General features: G+C 43.6%; 1 protein-coding gene across 4 annotated transcripts in view; it reads left to right on the top strand.

The window, feature by feature from the left end:
* Nucleotides 1-1,490: 1,490 nt before the first annotated feature.
* The window catches only part of LOC137372073 (lysosomal cholesterol signaling protein-like), a 71,669-nt gene continuing 51,354 nt past the window's right edge, over nucleotides 1,491-21,805 (top strand). For 2 of the 4 annotated variants that reach the window (XM_068035442.1, XM_068035443.1), the window contains exons 1-2: nucleotides 1,491-1,849; nucleotides 11,201-11,265. The gene's annotated coding sequence lies outside the window, so the exon portion shown is untranslated. The other 2 variants (XM_068035440.1, XM_068035441.1) reach the window with 2 other exon arrangements.

The following is a 21,805-nucleotide window of genomic DNA, read 5'->3' as shown; positions in this document are numbered from 1 at the left end:
GAGGGGGGAAGGGGGAGGGAGAGCGAGGGGGGAAGGGGGAGGGAGAGCGAGGGGGGAAGGGGGGAGGGAGAGCGAGGGGGGAAGGGGAGGGAGAGCGAGGGGGAAGGGGAAAGGGGAGGGAGAGCGAGGGAGAAGGGGAAAGGGGAGGGAGAGCGAGGGAGAAGGGGAAAGGGGAGGGAGAGCGAGGGGAAAGGGGAGGGAGAGCGAGGGGGAAGGGGAGGGAGTGCGAGGGGGAAGGGGAGGGAGAGCAAGGGGGGAGGGGGAGGGGGGAGGGAGAGCGAGGGGGGAAGGGGGAGGGAGAGCGAGTGGGGAAATGGGAGGGAGAGCGAGGGGGGAGGGAGAGCGAGGGGGGAGGGGGGAGGGAGAGCGAGGGGGGAGGGGGGAGGGAGAGCGAGGGGGAAGGGGAGGGAGAGCGAGGGGGGAAGGCGGAGGGAGAGTGAGGGGGAAGGCGGAGGGAGAGTGAGGGGGAAGGCGGAGGGAGAGTGAGGGGGAAGGGGGAGGGAGAGCTAAGGGGGAAGGGGGAGGGAGAGCTAAGGGGGAAGGGGGAGGGAGAGCTAAGGGGGAAGGGGGAGGGAGAGCTAAGGGGGAAGGGGGAGGGAGAGCGAGGGGGGAAGGGGGAGGGAGAGCGAGGGGGGAAGGGGGAGGGAGAGCGAGGGGGGAAGGGGGAGGGAGTGCGAGGGGGGAAGGGGGAGGGAGTGCGAGGGGGGAAGGGGGAGGGAGAGCGAGGGGGGAAGGGGAGGGAGAGCGAGGGGGTAAGGGGGAGGGAGAGCGAGGGGGGAAGGGGGAGGGAGAGCGAGGGGGGAAGGGGGAGGGAGAGCGTGGGGGGCAGGGGGAAGGAGAGCGAGGGGGAGAGGATGGGGGAGGGAGAGCGAGGGGGAGAGAGGATGGGGGAGGGAGAGCGAGGGGGAGAGGGGATGGGGAGGGAGAGCGAAGGGGGGAAGGGGGAGGGAGAGCGAAGGGGGGAAGGGGGAGGGAGAGCGAGGGGAGGGGAGGGCGGAGCGAGGGGAGGGGGAGGGAGGGCGAGGGAAATGGGAGAGATGGGGCTGGGAGGGGGAGACAGATGAGGTGGGAGGGGGCGAGATGAGGTGGGAGGGGGAGAGGTGGGGGTGGGAGGGGGAGAGAGGGGGAGGGGGTGGGGAGCAACACGCATGAAAAGTGAAGGGGCAAAGAAAACGAGAGGGACGTGTTGAGGGGGGCGAGTCAAAGGGCTATGAGAAGGGTGAAGGATGGAAGGGGTTTGGATTGTGACCGGAAGGTTTGAGGAGAAGGAGGAAGGGAAGACAGTAGGGAAGGTGGAGAGAGGAAGGTGAGATCACGAGAGGGAGGAGAGATGGCAAGGGGTAGATTGTGGGAGGAGCAGAAAGGTTGTTATTGGGGACAGTGAGAGAAGGAGTAGGAGAAGGAGTTGGCAGGGAGATAAGGGTGAGATCAGATAGGGCGAGGGAGGGGAGTGTAAGAGCAGCGGGGGAATGGAGATAGGGGAGGCAGAGGACGGACTGGATATCTGATATCGCTAAATTTACAGGATATTAATTAGAGAGTGAAGTGTCACAACTACCGCGTGAGTCCTCTCAGAAAAAATACCCACTTCCTCTCCCTCCGCATTTTGTAATTGAAGAGCAGAGCGAGTGGAGGCACTGCCCTCTTTGCTGTAAAGCTGGGTTTTGGGGGGTGTGAGTGGCTTCTGGTTGGTTCACATCTGCTGCCATTCCGTGCGGGTGTGCAATCGCTCGCAAGAGTTTGAGCTGAAGTTGAGCGGAGAGGCGGAGCGGGAAGCGCAGTTTGGTGCAGTGAGAACAAGCTCGGGTTAAAGGACAAGAAGATCTCTCTGCATTCTGCAATGCTCATGGTAACAGTCTATTGATACCTTCTATAGAATGGAAACATAGTGTCCTTGTTCGTGGTGTCTGCGTGAAAGCGCCGTTTTATCGTCTTGTTCCAACACCGTCTCTTTTTGTGCCATTTCATGTCAAGGTTTTGCGACAGTGACGATCAACAGAAATATTTTTAGGCTACGTTTGTTACCAAACATTGTACCTCCAGTTAATGGTGCAGTGATCTGTGCTGTGGGTTTGCTTGTATTGTTAAGCGGCTACAGAGCTGAAAAACTAGATGAATCCGGTAAGATTCACGTCATGTTTGAAAGGGGTATGTTGCAAGTGTCAAATTATTAGATAAGGGATTATTGTCGAATGAGTTCTCACATCCACAGTAAAATCTGAAATTAGGCTGGTGCCGTCACTTCGGACGATACAGCATTTTAACAGTAAATACAAACAACAGATCAGTCAGGGTGTTTGGATAGAAGAGACAAGTTAACCTTTCCTGGTAGAAAGCTTCATTAAAACTGGGAGAAAGACAGTATTTAACTAGTAACGGAAGAAAGTGGAAGCGGAAAACAGCATAAAAATAAGAGTAGCATCACCTGTCTGATTGACGGCTAAGGTTAAGACACAATTACTCCGCTTAAATTCTCAGCTACTGTAACTTAATTGGTAAATGTATTAAATATTGTATAATGTAAGGTTTGTCGTGAAGTTTTCCAAGGGTCAGTGTTGACCCCCTTGCTCTTCCTGATATATACCTAGAATTTGTATAGGGCACAATTTCAAAATTTGTGCACGATAAGTAACTTGGAAGCATTGTGAGCTGTGAGGATAGTGTAGAACTTCAAAAGGACATAGGCAAGCTGGTGGAATGGGCAGACAGGTGGCAGATGAAGTTCAGTGCAGAGAAATGTGAAGTGATTTGTTTTGGTAGGAAGAAAATGGAGAGACAATATAAGATTAAATTTAACACTAAAAGGGTGCAGGAGCAGAGGGATCTGGGGCTATATGTGCACAAGTCATTGAATGTGGCAGTAGAGGTTGAGAGCGTGGTTAATAAAGCATACAGTATCCTAGGCTTTATTAATTGGGGCATAGAGTACAAGAACAAGGGAGTTATGTTAAACTTGTATAAGACACTAGTTCGGCCTCAGCTGCAGTATTGTGTCAAGTCCTGGATGCCACACTTTAGGAAAGATGTGAAGGCATTAGAGAGAAGATTCACGAGAATGGCTCCAGGGATGAGGAACTTCAGTTATGAAGGTAGATTGGAGAAGTTGGGACTGTTTTCCTTAGAGCAGAGAAGGCTGAGAGGATATTTAGTAAAGTATTTAAAACGATGAGGGGTCTGAACAGAGTAGATAGGGAGAAAGTGTTCCCACTGGTGTAAGGATCGAGACTGAGAGGGCACAGATTTAAAGTGATTGGTAAGAGAAGCAAAACCGACGTGAAAAACTTTTTTCACACGATGAGTGGTTAGGACCTGGAATGCACTGCTTGAGAGTATGGTGGAGGCTGGTTTAATCAAGGCATTAAAAAGGAAATTAGACTGTTTTCTGAAAAGGAAGAATGTGCAGGGTTATGGGGAGAAGGTGGGGGAATGGCATTAGGTGAATTGCTCATTCGGGGAGCTGGTGCGGACACGATGGGCCGAATAGCCTCCATCTGTGCTGTAATAATTCTGTGATGTAATATTTTCTAGTTTGTTGGAAGTGTTTACCTTTTTCTTGTGAAGTGTTAACTCTGTAGTGATTTATAATTCCCTCAGTACCTATCAATGGTATTCCAGAAATACATCATATTGTAGTTTCAAGATGTGATCATACTATTCCAGTGGTCTACACCTGTGGCTCTTTAACATCTCATTTGTATCTCCCAACCTTTTCCTGTTGGATTGCTTTAACATGAAAAAAGCCTAACAAAAAATTAAGTCAAGAAAAGTAAGAGCCATATTTTCACGGTGGGGATTAAAAAGCTAATCATTATGCTGTACTTTACAGTTTCAAATGATTATTTTAGTGAAAAACATCATATTCTAAATAAAAGCAAAATACTGCAAGTGCTGGAAATCTGAAACACAAACAAGAAATGCTGGAAATACTCAGCAGGCCTGGCAGCATCTGTGGAGAGAGAAGCAGAGTTAGCGTTTCAGGTCAATAACCCTTCATCAGAACAGAAAGTAGTCAGCAAAGGACTCAGTTTTATCCCCTAACGCCCCACCTCAATGAATTTTGCATTTGGCATGAAGTTGAGCTCTTCCGTCGCCTCCAGGCTCACTCCTTTGACCAGGAGTCCTCCCCCCGACCAGCAGACCCATTCACCCGCCTCCAGCATTCTCCCTCTACCTGGACCCCTCCCTCTGGCCTCTTACCCACTCTTGATCTTTTCATATTCTAAATAAGCCTGCTCGAGTGGTTTTTCTGCACTATGGTTATAGATAATGCTTTTGGTTCGAGGAACAGATTTTATGGTTGCAGCTATTATTGTTCCTAATATAGCTGAGGCGATAAATTATTCTGAATGTACTTTTAGAAGCTAATTTTTTATCATGAGAATCAATGCTGAAAATATTGTCTTAATTCTATGCATCTTAAGTTATAGTATGTTTTAAAGATGACTTTACTGACAAAATTATAGTAAAAAGTCAAAAAATGCAATATTTCAGTTAGGTCTATTTTAATTTGTATTTTTCTATTGATACATTTTTAAAAATGTGTCAAATGTATTATATGCAAATTATGCATTCTACCAGAGGCACTTGGCAATTTGCCAAGTATTTGGCTTAGAAATGCGGAAATATCATTTTGTGGCTCCCAATAATTTTTATTTTCGGCAAATTTAAAAAAAAAAGGCTCTTCAGGTAAAAAAGGTTGCTGACCTGCGTATTGTACCATTGTTGATGCTGGTACTTGGTTTTAGAGCAGTGGGATTGGGCATCACCAGTCTCTGCTGAGACAAAGCGGAACTGTAGAATACATACCTAAAATTGTCGAGGACTGATTACTGAATCTGAATTTGTGAAATTCTCAATGTTAGTGAAGAGCTGGATGTCACATTGTCTTTCTTGATTAGTATGAAAACTTGAAGGTGGTGTGTAATTTAATTTTAAGGTTTATTCAGCTGCATTTTGGATTGATGTCGCACCAATTGCAGTAAATCTGTCCATTTCATTTCACTGCAGCATACCGCATATTCTGTATAATGTAATGTGAAACTTGCATTGAATTGATACATAATCTGAAGTAATCTGATCTATGAGTTATTTGGTATGCTTGATATGTGTTTCCTTTTCGGAACTTGCCAAGAATGCTTCAGGGGAATTTTGCTTATAAGGCAAGAACATAGCACAGCATTCAAATGATGCTCATAAACCCTTCGAGTGAGCTTGACTGACTCCATTTGTTATTCAGTTTCTATCCTTCTCTCACCTTTACATGGTCCATCTCCGACACTTCCCTTCCATTCCTCAACTTCTCTGTCTCCATCTCTGAGGATAGGCTGTCCACTAAAATTCATTACAAGTCCATTGACTCCCACAGCTATCTCGACTACACTTCACACCCTGCCTCCTGTAAGGACTCCACTCCATTCTCCCAGTTTCTCCGCCTCCGACGCATCTGCTGTGATGATACAACCTTCCACAACAGCGCCTCTGATATGTCTTCCTATTTCCTGAACCAAGGATTCCCCCCCACTGTGGTTGACAGGGCATCCAACCGTGTCCGGCCCATTTCCCGCACTTCTGCCCTCACGCCTTCCCCTCCCTTCCAGAACCACAACAGGGTTCCCCTTGTCCTCACTTTCCACCCCACCAGCCTCCATGTCCAGAGGATCATCCTCTGCCATTTCTGCCACCTCCAGCGTGATGTCATCACCACAAACACATCTTCACCCCCGCGGTCAGCATTCTAAAGGGATCGATCCCTCTGCGACACCCTGGTTCACTCCTCCATTACCACCGAAACCTCGTCCCCTTCCCATGGCACCTTTCCACGCAACCTCAGGAGGTGTAATAACTGCCCTTTTACCTCCTCTCTCCTCACTATCCAAGACCCCAAACGCTCCTTTCAGGTGAAGCAGCGATTTACTTCTTGTACTTTCAATTTAGTATAGTATTTGCTGTTCTCTACACTGGGGAGACCAAACATAGATTGGGTGACCACTTTGAAGAACACCTCCACTCAGTCCGAAAGCATGACCCCGAGCTTCCATTCGCTTGCAACTTCAACGTTCCCCGCTGCTCTCACGCCAACATTTCTGTCTTTGGCCTGTTCCAATGTTCCAGTGAACATCAGCGCAAGCTCGAGGAGCAGCAACTGATCTTTCGGTTAGGCACTCTACAGCGTTGCAGACGGACATTGAGTTCAATAGCTTCAGAGCATGACTGGCCTTTTTTAATGTTTTATTTTTTAATCATGTGCCTGCTTTTCATGTCATCATGTAGCTGCTCATTATTCTGCTATTAACAGTCTCTCTGGACTAATGCTTTGTCTTTTCACCACAAACATTAACACACGCTTTGCCTTTGTCCCAGGACAGCTTTGTTATTTAATCACCCTGTGCCCCATCAAATACTTCCCCTTTGTTCTCTCCCCCTTCACTTGCTTAAAACCTAATTCTTTTCTAACCTTTGCCAGTTCTGATGAAAGGTCACAGACCTGAAAAGTTAACTTTGCTTCTCTCTCCACAGATGCTGCCAGACCTGCTGAGTATTTCCAGCACCTTTTTGTTTTTGTTTCAGATTTCCAGCAACTGCAGTATTTTGCTTTTATTACCCTGTCAAATACACATAGGTTTCATAATCATACTAATAGAACGGGCAGTGTAACAACTGCTGAAAGAATTTTCGAGGAGGATCTGCCGACTGAGGCACTGTGGGTTGAGGTCAGGAACAGGAAAGGAGCAGTCACCTTGATGGGAGTTTTCTATAGGCCCCCCAATAGCAGCAGGGAGGTGGAAGAGCAGATTGGGAAACAGATTTTGGAAAGGAGCAGAAGTCACAGGGTAGTAATTATGGGGGATTTCAACTTCCCAAATATTGATTGGCAACTCTTTAGATCGAATAGTTTGGATGGGGTAGTGTTTGTGCAGTATGTCCAGGAAGCTTTTCTGACTCAGTATGTAGACTGCCCGACCAGAGGGGAGGCAATATTGGATTTGGTACTAGGTAATGAACCAGGGCAAGTGATAGAGCTGTTGGTGGGCGAGCACTTTGGAGATAGTGATCACAATTCTGTAGCATTCACTGTGGTAATGGAGAGGGATAGGTATGTGCAACAGGGCAAGGTTTACAATTGGGGGAAGGGTAGATATGATGCTGTCAGGCAGGAACTGAGGAGCATAAGTTGGGAGCATATGCTGGCAGGGAAGGGCACGGTCGAAATGTGGAACTTTTTCAAGGAGCAGATAGTAGGGGCCATTGATAAGCATGTCCCTGTCAGACAGGGAAGGGATGGTCATGTGAGGGAACCGTGGTTGACAAGAGAGGTTGAGAGTCTTGTTAGGAAGAAGAAGGATGCGTATATAAAGTTGAGGAAAAAGGGCACAGGCATAGCTCTGGAGGGATACAAGATGGCCAGGAAGGATCTGAAGAAAGGGATTAGGAGAGCTAAGAGAGGGCATGAAAAATGCTTGGCGGGTAGGATAAAAGAAAACCCCAAGGCCTTTTACGCGTATGTCAGAAATATGAGGATGACCAGGGGGACCATAGGTCCGGTCAAGGACAATAGCGGGAGACTGTGTGTTGAGCCGGAAGAGATAAGTGAGGTTTTGAATGAGTACTTCTCTTCGGTATTTACGAATGAGAAGGGGTGTATTACTGAAGAGGACGGTGTGAAACAGACTGGTAAGCTCGAGGAAGTGCTCGTTAGGAGGGAAGATGTGTTGGGGTTTTTGAATAACTTGAAGATAGACAAGTCTCCCGGGCCTGACGGGGTATATCCAAGGATGTTATGGGAAGCAAGGGATGAAATTGCAGAGCCGCTGGCAATGATCTTTTCATCTTCTCTGCTGACGGGGGTGGTACCAGGTGATTGGAGGGTGGCAAATGTTGTGCCCCTGTTCAAGAAAGGGAATAGGAACAACCCTGGGAATTACAGGCCAGTTAGTCTTACTTCGGTGGTAGGCAAGTTGATGGAAAAGGTGCTGAGGGATAGGATTTCTGAGCATCTGGAAAGACACTGCTTGATTCGGGACAGTCAGCACGGTTTTGTGAGGGGTAGGTCTTGCCTCACAAGCCTGATTGAATTCTTTGAGCAGGTGACCAAGCAAGTGGATGAGGGTAAACCAGTGGATGTGGTGTACATGGATTTTAGTAAGGCATTTGATAAGGTCCCCCATGGTAGACTTATGGAGAAAGTCAGGAGGCATGGGATAGTGGGGAATGTGGCCAGTTGGATTAAGAATTGGCTAACTGATAGAAGGCAGAGAGTGGTCTTAGATGGTAAATACTCAGCCTGGAGCCCAGTTACCAGTGGCGTGCCGCAGGGATCAGTTCTGGGTCCTCTCCTGTTTGTGATTTTTATTAACGACTTGGATGAGGAAGTCGAAGGGTGGGTCAGTAAATTTGCAGATGATACAAAGGTTGGTGGAGTTGTGGATACCGAGGAGGGCTATTGTCGTCTGCAAAGGGACTTGGATAGGTTGCAGTGCTGGGCTGAAAAGTGGCAGATGGAGTTTAACCCTGAAAAGTGTGAGGTCGTCCATTTTGGAAGGACAAACATGAATGCAAAATACTGGGTTAACGGTAGGGTTCTTGGGCATGTGGAGGAGCAGAGAGACCTTGGGGTCTATGTGCATAGATCATTGAAAGTTGCAACTCAAGTGGATAGGGCTGTGAAGAAGGCATATGGGGTGTTAGCGTTCATTAGCAGAGGGATTGAATTTAAGAGCCGTGAGGTGATGATGCAGCTGTACAGGACCTTGGTAAGGCCTCATTTGGAGTACTGTGTGCAGTTCTGGTCGCCTCATTTTAGGAAGGATGTGGAAGCCTTGGAGAGGGTGCAGAGGAGATTTACCAGGATGTTGCCTGGAATGGAGAATAAGTCTTACGAGGAAAGGCTGAACATTCTAGGCCTCTTCTCATTAGAAAGGAGAAGGATGAGGGGTGACATGATAGAGGTTTATAAGATGATCAGGGGAATAGATAGGGTAGACAGTCAGAAACTTTTTCCCCGGGTGGAGCAAAGCGTTACAAGGGGTCATAAATTTAAGGTGAAGGGTGGGAGATATAAGGGGGATGTCAGGGGAAGGTTCTTTACCCAGAGAGTGGTCGAGGCATGGAATGCCTTGCCCGGGGAAGTTGTTGAGTCAGAAACTTTAGGGACTTTCAAAAGGCTTTTGGATAGGTATATAGATAAAGGAGAATGATGGGGTATAGATTAAATTGTCCTTGACAGAGGACAAAGGATCGGCACAACATTGTGGGCCGAAGGGCCTGTTCTGTGCTGTATGTTCTATGTTCTATGTTCTATATGAAAGTGGAGTTGAGGCCGAGATGCGATCAGCCATGGTTGTATTGTTGGCAGAGCAGACTTAAGGTGCTGAATTGCCTACTCCTGCTCCGAGTTCTTATGTTCTTAAAATGAGCTATTTCCTATTAGGCAGTTTGCTAATCTGGAGGAGTGAAATCATGCAGGTGAGCAGGTGGCCTACACAGCAGTGCGTCCCGGGGTGGGGTGGGGGGGGCGGCGGTCAGGTAAAGCTTCGACAGTGAAAGGAAACACCACTTTAGATCAGCAGCCAACAATTTTTCAGAACATGCGACAGGAAGAATGTTAAATGTGTGAACCTTTAAGGCTCAAGAACGAGTGCAATAAAATTCTGTGACCAAAAGTGTATATTCAAATGTTTGAAGCCAAGTTTGTGTTATTATTCTATGCTGTTACTCATCTTGACTGTTCAGTTTAGTTGTGCTTGTTTACTCAGCTGTTTTGATTAACTGACTTTTCCTTTAATTATTAATTGCTTTGCAAAAATTATGAAGGGTTCCACAATATCAGTCTTATTGTGATAACTGTTACTTTAGTATCATCTAAATCATATCAGATAAATGAGTTATGTTTAAATGAATTGAGAACTAGATTAGCAGCAGAAGACCAGTTGTTGTGATAAATGGAAAATATCTGTGTCTGGGAAAAAGTGGTTTGCCTTAGGGGTTTGTTCTGAGATCTTAAATGTTCATAATACTTATGAATGATATGGCACAGTGCATCTACCAGTTATTTTGTGTGACAATTGAGACTTTTAAAAGGAGACTAGAGTCTTGAGATGAGGAATTCAGGGTTGTAACAATATTAATAATTATGCTTGATTTTCAGGTGAGCAAGGCAAAGCTTTAGTATTTAAGGGTGGGGATCAACAAGTAGTGGAGCAGAATTAAGATGGAGCAATATCCCAAAGGGCTAGCGCAGGCAAGAAATGTCAGAAAGGGATTAAATAATCAACAGTGTTGAAGACATCAGAGATAAGGAGGTGCAGTTCAATTTGCACAGGATGTCATTGGTTTTGTGGGCAAAGTAGAAACCTGTTTGGCGGGACACAACAAAGGAATGGTGCAAGAGATGGGAACATAGTTGCAAGGCAATGACATTATCAAGAGTTTAGGGAGGAAGGGAAGATTTGCAATATGGATTGAGAGAGGAATGAAGAGGCTAGTTAGTAACAAAGTTTAGAGAAATTATCTTCTGGTAGTAAGTACTTTTTAGACAGGGAGGGAGCAATAGTACAACTTGAGATTCAAGCAGGCCAGATCAACTTCATTAGCATTTGAACATACCATCTGCCAATTTGAGGCTATGGAGAGGCATTTTACTGGGGTGGGGGGCAGTGCAGAAACTCTATTGGGTTTGCAGTCGTCAAAGGTTGATGAAATTGTCTCAGAGAAAATTAGTGGAAATGTTATTAAATACAGGTGATGGGACAGGAGAGATGAGAGTTTGAATCGTTTTATTCCTGGGTAGAAAGTGATGATGGAGGGGCCAAGAATAACTAGCGAAAATTAAGACAGTTTGGGAAGCTAAGAAGTAGATTTGGTTGGAGCAGAGGATTTGCTGTGCAGTACAGGCTAAGGGGCTAGTAGATGAAAAACTGAGAGGCTACAATGTCCTCACTGATGGGTGGGCATAATTGCAGAGTGACAAGTTTACATCGTAAGTTTTCAATATATATGTGGCCTCTAGTCCTTCAAAGCCCTGAAACCAAGCAGTTCTTGAATGTCTCCCTTTAATAAAATTGAGATTTTCAAGATAATTTAACTGTTTGTAACTAATAGTAACTAATAGTTTATCATAATTCTAATAATTACACTTCAGTATATGCAATCTGTATGATCTAACATGCATTTAATGTATATTGTAATTGATTCTTACTTTCAGAAAATTCAGTGATGCTCCTACTAGGATCTGAGCTTCAAGTCGCTTACAAGACGTAAGAGTTCACAGTAAGTATTGTTTAATCTTAATAAAATTCTTCAAGTTTTATTTGTAGTAACGTAAATAGAGACACAACTTTTTTTCCAAAATGTATTACTAAATGTAATATTCTTTTAAAAGTGTTAATATCCACTGGAAATAAGTATTGCACGAAAGCTTTATCAAATCATAGTTTTTTTGGCAGAATTGACAGTTACATGTTAAAGGATGTTGGAACTTATGATTTCAAATTACTTCCTCTCTTAGCCATTACAGCCACCCACCCCCCACCATTCCCAGTTTTCTTGTCCTGACTCCTGAATGCATTGACTTTTGCTGGGAAATGTGTCCAAAGGCACCAGCAACCCTCAGGTAGCTCATCTTAGGGGCTATTCTTTATGTATGAGTCTAAGTAGTGTCGAAGGGCTTCACCAGCTGAGCCTGATCTTGGCCTCATGGATGTAATTTCTAGCAAGGTTCACTCAGTAGCAATCAGGAGGGGGATCCCTGGATAATTACTGCGGAATTTGCTATTTGCTTTAAGATTAGGAGGTTTTGACATTTGACTGAGTATGGTATCAAGGACCCCCAGTAAAACTGGAGTTAATGCGAATCGGGGAAAACTCTCCGCTGGCTGGAGTCGTACCTAGCACAAAGGAAGATGGTTGTGGTTGTTGGAGGTCAGACATCTCAGCTCCATGACATCACTGCAGGAGTTCCTCAGGGTAGTGTCCTAGGCCCAACCATCTTCAGCTGCTTCATTAATGATAAAATAAAAAAATAAAAAAAAAATAAAAAAGTGCCAGGCAATGACTATCTCAAACAAGAGAGAATCTAGCCATCTCCTATTGATATTTAATGGCATTATGATCGCTGAATCCCCCACTGTTAACATCCTGGGGTTACCATTGACCAGAAACTGCACTGGAGTAGCCATATCAATACCGTGGTTAAAAGAGCATGTCAGAGGCTAGGAATTCTGCGGTGAGTAACTCCCCTTCTCACTTCCCAAAGCCTGTCCACCATCTAAAAGGCACAAGTAAGGAGTGTGATGCAATACACTCCACTTGCCTGGATGGATGCAGCTCCAACAACACTCAAGAAGCTTGACACCATCCAGGACACTTGATTGGCACCCCATCTACAAACATTCACTCCCTTCTCCACTGACGCACAGTGGCAGCAGTGTGTACCAACTACAAGATGCACTGCAGCAACGTGCAAAGACTCCTTCGACAGCACCTTCCAAACCCGCGACCTCTACCACCTAGAAGGACAAGGGCTGCAGATGCATGGGAACACCACCACCTGCAAGTTCCCCTCCAAGTCACACACCATCCTGACTTGGAACTATATTACCGTTCCTTCACTGGCACTGGGTCAAAATCCTGGAACTCCCTCCCTAACAGCACTGTGGGTATACCTACCCCACATGGATTGCAGCGGTTCAAGAAGGCAGCTCACCACCACCTTCTCGAGGGCATTTCGGGATGGGCAATAAATGGTGTCCTAGCCAGTGATGCCCACATCCCATGAACGAATAAAAAAAAATTAAGTTTTCATGCATCATTGTACTTGTATGTTGCTTGTTCAGATGCACAGAAACAAATGGAGCATTTTGATGTGGGACAGCATTTTAACTTTATTTTGATTGTGGCTGTCACCAGTGTTCCCTCTAACTTCTGTTTGCTGTGCGTGACCAGCTTCTTACACTGCGCGGTCCCTTTAAGATTGGTGTGTGGCCATACATGCACACATCTTAAAGGGAACACTGTTTGTGAGTGGCCTGTTTGTTCCCTGCTTGGCACATTCCTGATTGCTGTGCACCCGCACAATTTAGAGGGACTAGTGGCTGTAGCCCTTTTCTCACATACAATCAGACAATGTTACAGCACCAAAGGAGGCCATTCAACCCACTGTGTCTGTGCTAGCTCTCTGCAAGAGCAACTCACCTAGTCCCACTTCCCCGCCTTTTCCTCGTAGCCCTGCAGTTTTTTTCTCTTCAGATAATTATCCAATTCTCTTTTGAAGATCACAGTTGAATCTGCCTCCACTGCATCTCAGGCAGTGCATTCCAGATCCTAACCATTTGCTGTGTAAAAAAATGTTTCCTCATGTCACTGTTTCTTCTTTAGCCAATCACCTTAAATCGGTATCCTCTGGTTCTGGATCCTTCGTCCAATGGGAACAATTTCTCCCTATCATGTCCAGACACCTCATGATTTTGAACACCTCTATCAAATCTCCTCTTAATCTTCTCTTTTCCAAGGAGAACAGCCCCAGCTTCTCCAATCTATCCGTGTAACTGACGTTTCTCATTCCTGGAACCATTCTCATGAATCTTTTCTGCACCCTCTCTAATGCCTTCACATCCATCCTAAAGTGCGATCCCCAGAACTGGACACAATATTCCAGTTGAAGCTGAGCCAGGTTTATCGTAACTTCCTTGCTCTTGTATTCTATGCCCCTGTTCATAAAGCCCAGGATCCTGTATGCTTTTTTAACGGCTTTCTCAACCTGTCCTGCAGCCTTCAACGATGCACAGACGTGATAATTGCAGACATGTGAAAATAGTGCATCCAAGTTAAAATATTAGCGTCCAATGGAATTTGAATTGGACTGCAGCATGAAGAAAGATAATTTGGAAAGGGTGGTCCAGGGAGGTCATGGGTGTTGCTTTGAGTGTCATTTTCCCAGCATTACAACTTAAATGTGAAAGTGCCATCAATGAGTTATTTAAAGGGAGCTGGGAATTTAAATTTGTACCCGATTTATATTACAGAATTGCATTCAGTGGAACTCCAATACAGGACTCTTGCTGATAGATCTGTACAGTTTGTATTACCATGTGGATCTGGTAACAAAGGAAGAACTGCAAAGCACAGTTGCTTGCAAGTCACAGAAGAATTTGGAAAAACATGAGTAGTTAGTGCAAAGTTGTATTTGTGATTTTGACTGGGAACTCCTTAAAGCATACTTCTGGGTCCAGAATGGCAGACTTAATTTCAACACCAGCAGCGGCATCTGTTTGCCTTTGTTGCTGTTGTTTCAACGCAGTCAGACGGACCCTAGGAAAGTTCTCTCCCTGGAAGGATTTTGGTGCTTCTGATTACACTGGCACCTGGCTATTTACTTTCGACAACTCAAGCCATCTCTCTGGATGAGATGTTTTGACGATTTTTTTAAATCAAGGTTTTGCTGGTTTTAAATGGAAGTCAAAGATCCCATAGCTACCATTTGAAGAAGAAAAGTGTGTTCTTCCAGTATTCTGACCAACTTGCCTCTCCCAATCGATGCCAGTTTTAAAAAAAAAATCACTCATCTGATTTCTGCTAGGGAATCATGAATGCAGAACAGTCCCAGCACTTCAAGAAGTAATTCTTTGTGTGATATACTGAGTGAGTTCTTTTACCATCAGATGATACCAAAATATTTTTATTATTACAAAATTGTAAAAGGGACATTAAAATTGCTAAGAATGGTCTGGGTCTGAAACAGGAAAATATATAACTTTAATGGATTTTGCTGAATTTATCAACCCAGAATTTTCCCCCTTTTTAATATAGTTTTTAGAACTTGGACTCCAACCACCCCCCCCCCCCCCCACCCACCTCAAGTTCTCCCTTACGAGGTTTAATAGGTGGGTAGTCTGTGATGAAGTAGATTGTAGCCTGTGGAGCAGTAGACTTGATGGAGTAAATGGCTTTATCTTGTGGTGCATTGGTTTGTTGGTGCTAATTTTCTTTTATTCTTTCGTGGGATGTAAGTGTCGCCAGCAAGGCCAGCATTTATTGCCCATCCCTAATTCTCTTTGAGAAGGTGGTTGTGAGCTGGCTTCTTGAATCACTGTAGTCTGTGTGATGTAGATACACCCATAGTGCTGTTAGTGAGGGAGTTCCAGAATTTTGACCCAGCAACGATGAAGGAATGGTGGTTATATTTCCAAGTCAGAATGGTGCATGACTTGGAGGGAAACTTGCAGGTTCCCCTGCACCTCCTCCCTTGGTCTTTCTACATGGTGGAGGTCGCAGGTTTGGAAGTTTCTGCAGTGCGTCTTGAGATGAGTATACACACAACCACTGCTGGTTGTAGAAGGAGTGAATGTATGAGCTGGTGGGTGGGGTACCTATCAAGCAGGCTGCTTTATCTTGGGTGGTGTCGAGTTTCTTGAGTGTTGTTGCATTACACCATGAAGTGGTAGTAATTTAGCTTGTGCTTATAGTTTCAAGGGGATGATAATGGTCTGCCCACAATAATTGAACTACCGATGACATCAATAGTCACAAACAAAATGAGAGAGCACTTGTAATAAAAATAATCCAATAAATAATAGCCAACTCATATTGGAACGTTAACATATTGTTTGCCTTTGCTCCACAACCTTCTGGTCAGCTATTCTTTGATCTTGTCCTATCTACACCTTCTCCTTGGTTATCTCTTGCCCCACCCCCGCTTTACTTGCTTGTAACCTTTCACATTTCTAATATTTGCCAGTTCTGAAGAAGGGTCATTGACCTGAAACGTTAACTCTGATTCTCTCTCCACAGATGCTGCCGACCTGCTGAGTATTTCTAGCTTTTCTTGTTTTTATTTAATATTGGAAGGCCTGTCTACCTGACCAAGCTCATTGGACTTTTTTTGAGAGTTGATACTCTGTCTTTGTGTTTTTACAGTAGATATACTATTTGAATTCAGTTTCAGTGATCACTGCCATAAAGCAGTCCCAAGTTCCTTACAAACTTGAATGTGGCTTCATCCATCCAATAGTTGGATAAATGTAGCAAGACACAGGAGCAGAATATTGAACCCTTAATGCTGTATTTTGCCTTGCTAAAAATATCAAGTGCTGCCACTTAATGTCCTTGCCTTTGGTAGGCAGATGTGTGTGTATATATATATATATTATTCCAACAGACGGAAGCTTAGGCCATAAATCATCAGGTCAATTTACTTAACATTGAACAGATAAATGAACAGTATTAGTACAGGTATACTTTTTAGTATGGTGAAAAATTACCATGGAGTTATTCAAAGCTCAGTCCCTGCTGGCTTTAGATTGGTATAAAATCAACCATAACTATATCATTCAAAATCCTTTGTAGATATTGTTATGACCGAGGCGGGAGGAATGCACTGTCATTCAGTCCCATTACTCCACAGGTCACAACATATTATTAAAGTTTCCCACCTATCGGAAATTAACCAAATTAAACAGTTTATTAACCCCCAGAATAAAATACACCAAACCAGCTATCTTTAAAGAACAACAAATTAACTATTAATAAATTAAATATTAAACAATACTGAGATAAACCTATGTATGAAACACAAAAAGTTAGCATGCAGGTGCAGTGAGTAATTAAGAAGGCAAATAGAATTTTGGCCTTTATTGCTAGGGGGTTGGAGTTTAAAAATAGGGAAGTCTTGTTAGAACTGTACAGAGTTTTGGTGAGGCCTGGAGTACTGTGTACAGTTTGGTCCCCGTATTTAAGAAAGTATATACTGGCATTGGAGGCAGTTTTTTTAAAGTTTTTTTTTAGAGTTACAGCACTGAAACAGGCCCTTCAGCCCACCGAGTCTGTGCCGACCATCAACTACCCATTTTATACTAATCCTACACTAATCCCATATTCCTACCACATCCCCACCTGTCCCTATATTTCCCTACCACCTACCTATACTAGGGGCAATTTATAATGGCCGATTTACCTACCAACCTGCAAGTCTTTTTGGCTGTGGGAGGAAACCGGAGCACCCGGAGAAAACCCACGCAGACACAGGGAGAACTTGCAAACTCCACACAGGCAGTACACAGAATTGAACCCGGGTCGCTTGAGCTGTGAGGCTGCGGTGCTAACCACTGTGCCACTGTGCCGCCCTTAGAAAAGAGATTCACTAGGCTGATCCCTGGGGTGAAGGGGTTGACTTATCAAGAACGTCTAAACAGGTTAGGCCTTTATTCATTAGAGTTTAGAAGGATGAGGGTGATCTTATTGAAACGTACATGATTCTGAGGGGGCTTGACATAGTAGATGTTGAGCAGATGTTTCCATTAGTGGGGAAATCTCGAACTAGGGGACATAGTTACAGAATAAGGGAACACTCATTTAAAACTGAGATGCAAAGGAATTTCTTCTCTCAGAGGGTAGTGAATGTCTGTAATTCTATACCCCAGAGAGTTGTGAAGGCTAGATCACTGAAAGTATTGAAAGAGAAGGTAGATAGATTTTTGAAATTTTGGGGCGTTGAGGGCTATGTTGAGCTGGCACTAAAGAGTAGTTGAGGTCTGGGGCAGATCAGCCATAATCTTATTGAATGGTGGGGCAGGCTTGAGGGGCCAAATGGCCTATTCCTGCTCCTATTTCTTATGTTCTTATGTCTGAAAAGACTTGGTCCTCCTAACCCTCATGCGCACACACATACAATCAAAAACCAATAGTTAACCGGGTCTAAAATGATGTTTTAAATTAGAGTTGTTTCTTAGGAATAATAAAACAACTGGGTTGTAAGTCTTCGTGGGTTACGTTCCCGGTTTGGTGAGGTGTCCCAGAGTGGAATAGTCAGATGCCAGTTGAAGTCTCCAGGCAAGTTTGATGAACAGTCTGTAATGGATTGGCATTCATGGTACTTTGGCTGCAGTAGGTATCACACAGATCTTTCAACAAGGAGTATAGTAACAGGTCTATTTAGATTTTGAATTAGCAGTCTATCAGTAGAAACTTTACTGAGTTTCCAAAACTCCCAGAAATACGAAAGGCAACAGAAAGTCACTCCTGAGGCAGCGTCGTTGCTCCCTCCAGTGATGCAAATATTTCTTTCCGGGGTCTTTTCCTCTTTAGGCGAAACACAGCCTGTAGGCCAATGTAGATTTTCTGCTGAGAGAGACAAAGTTCTTCCTTTCATCAGGAGAGCACGCATCACTGGTCTGCCAGTTCAAACTGGTTCTAGCCAGTCTTTACACACAGTCAAACGATCCAATACAGCATGTAATCTCTCTTTCTTGCTGTTGCTTAGGAAACAGGCTTGCATCTCATACACTGTTCCCAGAGAGTATAAAAACTGTTCTCCGTTTTAAAGGCACACTGACCCCCTTTAGTTTTTAAACAGAGAGAGAAAAAAAAACACTTCCATGACAATATACTGAACATGGAAACATTGAAAAATGATATTCCTCATAACCGTATTAAATTTACTGCAATTCATAGTAGGTAAACACAGACCATATTTCTGGACGGGCATGGGTCTCCCGTGGGCCAGTTCCTTCGAAATGATAGGTTGGCGATTTAAACATGTCAACATCATGAAGCCCCATTCACAACAATGAAACCAAGGACTACTTGAATTATACATGTCTGCCCTGTTTTGAGAAGTGAGTATTAGCCAGATGATGTAAATTCTATCCAGATTATAGAAATCTGCGAGCAATAACTGACCATAACCCTGACCCTGTGTGCATATAACCAGCAATAAATTAATAGATTCAACAGACAAAAATGCTTGATTGTTTGTTTGCTTGTCATAGTGACATCCCAAATTAACTGGGTTGTGGAATCTTTTGCTGTTGTGCATCAAGACCTTCAAAGGGCACTTGATAAATATCACTTAAGAGTCTCCTTTATAAACTAAGGTGTATCAAAGTTTTCTTGATATGGCCTATTAACTGAAGGAAGCAAAAAGTTGTTCAGTGGAGCGGGTGGTTGTGGTGGGGTGGAGGCAGTGGTGACTGAGTTAGGGACATATTGAATGAACTATCCTAAGGTATTTGCTGAGATCTCCGCTGTCCTTGGTATATGTAAATGATCTAGAATCTGACTGGAGAAGATAGTTAAATTCATGAACGACTCTAAGCTTCAGGTGGGGGAAACTGGATTGCAAGGAGGCAGCTAACATTTTACAAAGAGTGCTCAAAAAAGTTTGCACCAAGCTGATCAGTGAAAATGAAGTTTAATACAGACAAATGTAGCATAATAATAGGAGATGGAACTACAGAAGTGGGTTACAACTTGCCAAAGAGGAAATTTAAAGAGAGCTAGGTATTTTAGTTGGCCTGTTTCTCAGCATATCTAAATAGTTTGAGGTGCACTAAACAAAGCAAATAGAATAGTGAGTTATTTTACCAAATCAGTCAAGTTTAATTTTGCAGATGTCTTGCTGAAGCTATAATGGTGCTTTGCCTCCGTAGAAACCTGCTGCTAAAGAAGCAGTCCAGAAGAGAACAAGGCAGATTACTGGTGTTCAAAGGAAAAGCTAGGAGAAATGAATGAATAAGCTAGGGCTTATCAAAGAGACCTCTCAGGGGAGACCTTATGCACTGGGATAGAGAAAACAATACTTTCAGATAAAAGTCGTTTAGTAGTACAGAACCTGAGTATTGCTAAAAAAAAAATATAGAGACATGTTGTCGAAGCTTTTCATCTTGCACTCATCAGAACAATCGCAAGAACCAGTGTAAGGGAAAACAACAACTTATACTGCATGAGAAGAGAGTGCTGATTGGTTGGCAAGTGAATGCTGATTGGTTGTTGCCATGGCGAATGCACCAGTTTACAGTGACTGACAGTTAACTGCCAAGCTTTGTTTAAAATTTAAACCAGGCAGCTTGACTCCGTTTGGTCAAGGCATTGCCCTGAGGAATGAACCAGCGAATGGCTGTCACTTATTTTGTTCGGCTGAAACAGGCGCAATGTTTGTACATACTCTGTCTGTCTGCAAAGAACAGGGCCCAGTGTATTAATATATGTAACTTCCAGTACGTGCAAATGCGTCACACTGCGAGCCCTACTGACAATTACGCTGGCAACCAATTTAAGATTGTCAGTAGGGCTCTCAGTGTGGCGCATTTGCGGGTTCACGATGGTCATGCCGTGAATGTCGAGGGGAGATGGTATTTTGCAAGGATGGGATCAAATGTGCCAAAGGATGTTTTTCATCTGAGCCCATCTTCTGCAGCTCCATTTCATGTATTCATTTACAAATAGAAAATCACCTGTCCCAAAAATAGCTTATACACAAGTTGCTCTAGGCAAAACAGTGTTTCACACTGCAACCACTGTCCTCTTTCATCATTATACCATCTATAGTTAAAAGTAACTTCAAGCAATAGGATGCATTAATTCTGTTGCATTAACAGAGATCTGAGAGATTATCTAGGTAGTGAGACATGTACATGCTCCTGTGAAATACAGTGGGACATTTTTTTAGTGCGTGAAAGGCACTGTATAAATACAAGTTGTTATACATGGCCATTTTGCTCGCTCACTTCTGTCTAATGAAATTTTTTTGTAGCACTTCATTCTGCATACCTGTATAAAACAATACTTGCATTTGACAATAATCACTTATTAGTTAATTCCTTCCTTTGTTTTGTTTTAGCCATCAAAGTTAATGTAAACAAATATAAAAGCAGGATCAGGAGCCTAATGCAAAATATTTTGATCAGTAAAGCAGTTGAAACTATAAACACCAAACCATAATAATGAGGGCATTGCAATTCTCTTGTAAATGGATTGCAGTTCAGTGTTCTTAAATAGGTATAAGAACAGGATTTGGAGTCTTAACAGAATGGGTACTTTGACTTTGTTGGAGGAAGCTCTAAGAGATTGGCACTCTAGTAAACATCTAGAACCTCTAAACACAACTCACTACTTTTCATTGGCCCCACTGGGCCTGTTAAAGGAGACTAGTTTTCTGTCCTTTGTGAAAACATAAAATCATTGAACTTTACAACAAAGAAGGAGGCAATTCAGCATATCACGCCTGTGCTGATTGTCTGAAATACCATGCCGTTGCATTGATGATATTCTATTAACGTAAAGATTCTTGCAAGACCTTTAGTGAAGAAGTTTCATTCTTTGATATTCAATGCAGGTACAGTGGCTGAATAAGTATGGACTATAAAGGAAAAAATATAAATCCAGCAAATTTGAAATAAGATCAGAAAATATTAGAAATAGAAAGTAAGTTTAACAAGATCTGGGAAGAAAAAATATTAACATTTTAGGTAGAAACCCTTTATCTGAACAATGATGATAGGTAATGAGGTGTAGAATGTCTACTTCAGCATCATTAACTTTTTGTTTGTAAAACAACTTAAAACTGTGGTTTTTTTTGGAGCCAAGCAAAAATATAACACCAAAGAAGCATTGCTTTATTGTAATAAAAGCAAAATACAGCGGATACTGAGAATCTGAAATAAAAATGAAGTGCTGGAAATACTCAGTAGGTCTGGCAGCATCTGTGGAGAGAGAAGCAGAGTTAACGTTTCAGGTCTGTGACCTTTCACCAGAAGCATTGCATTATTCTGAGAGACTTGAGTAGGAAATGTTAGTTGGATCTCCAGGTGCATAGGAGTTGAACCATCCATAGAACCGATTGGTGTTATTTATCCTGCAGACATACCCAACTATACCCATTAGTTCAGTGGATATAGTTAGCTGATCTCAGCTGGGGTATTACAACTTGCCTTAATGCCCCGTGAAAGGGAAGATTGAGCAGAGTTGCTACTCCTGATGGGTATTTTTTGATCCATTCTGTAAGTGCTTATGTATGGATGTTGGATGAGGTTAGGAT

The sequence above is a fragment of the Heterodontus francisci genome, chromosome 7, assembly GCF_036365525.1.
Source record: "Heterodontus francisci isolate sHetFra1 chromosome 7, sHetFra1.hap1, whole genome shotgun sequence".
NCBI classification, from domain to species: domain Eukaryota; kingdom Metazoa; phylum Chordata; class Chondrichthyes; order Heterodontiformes; family Heterodontidae; genus Heterodontus; species Heterodontus francisci.
This window is presented reverse-complemented; position numbering and strand designations above follow the sequence as displayed.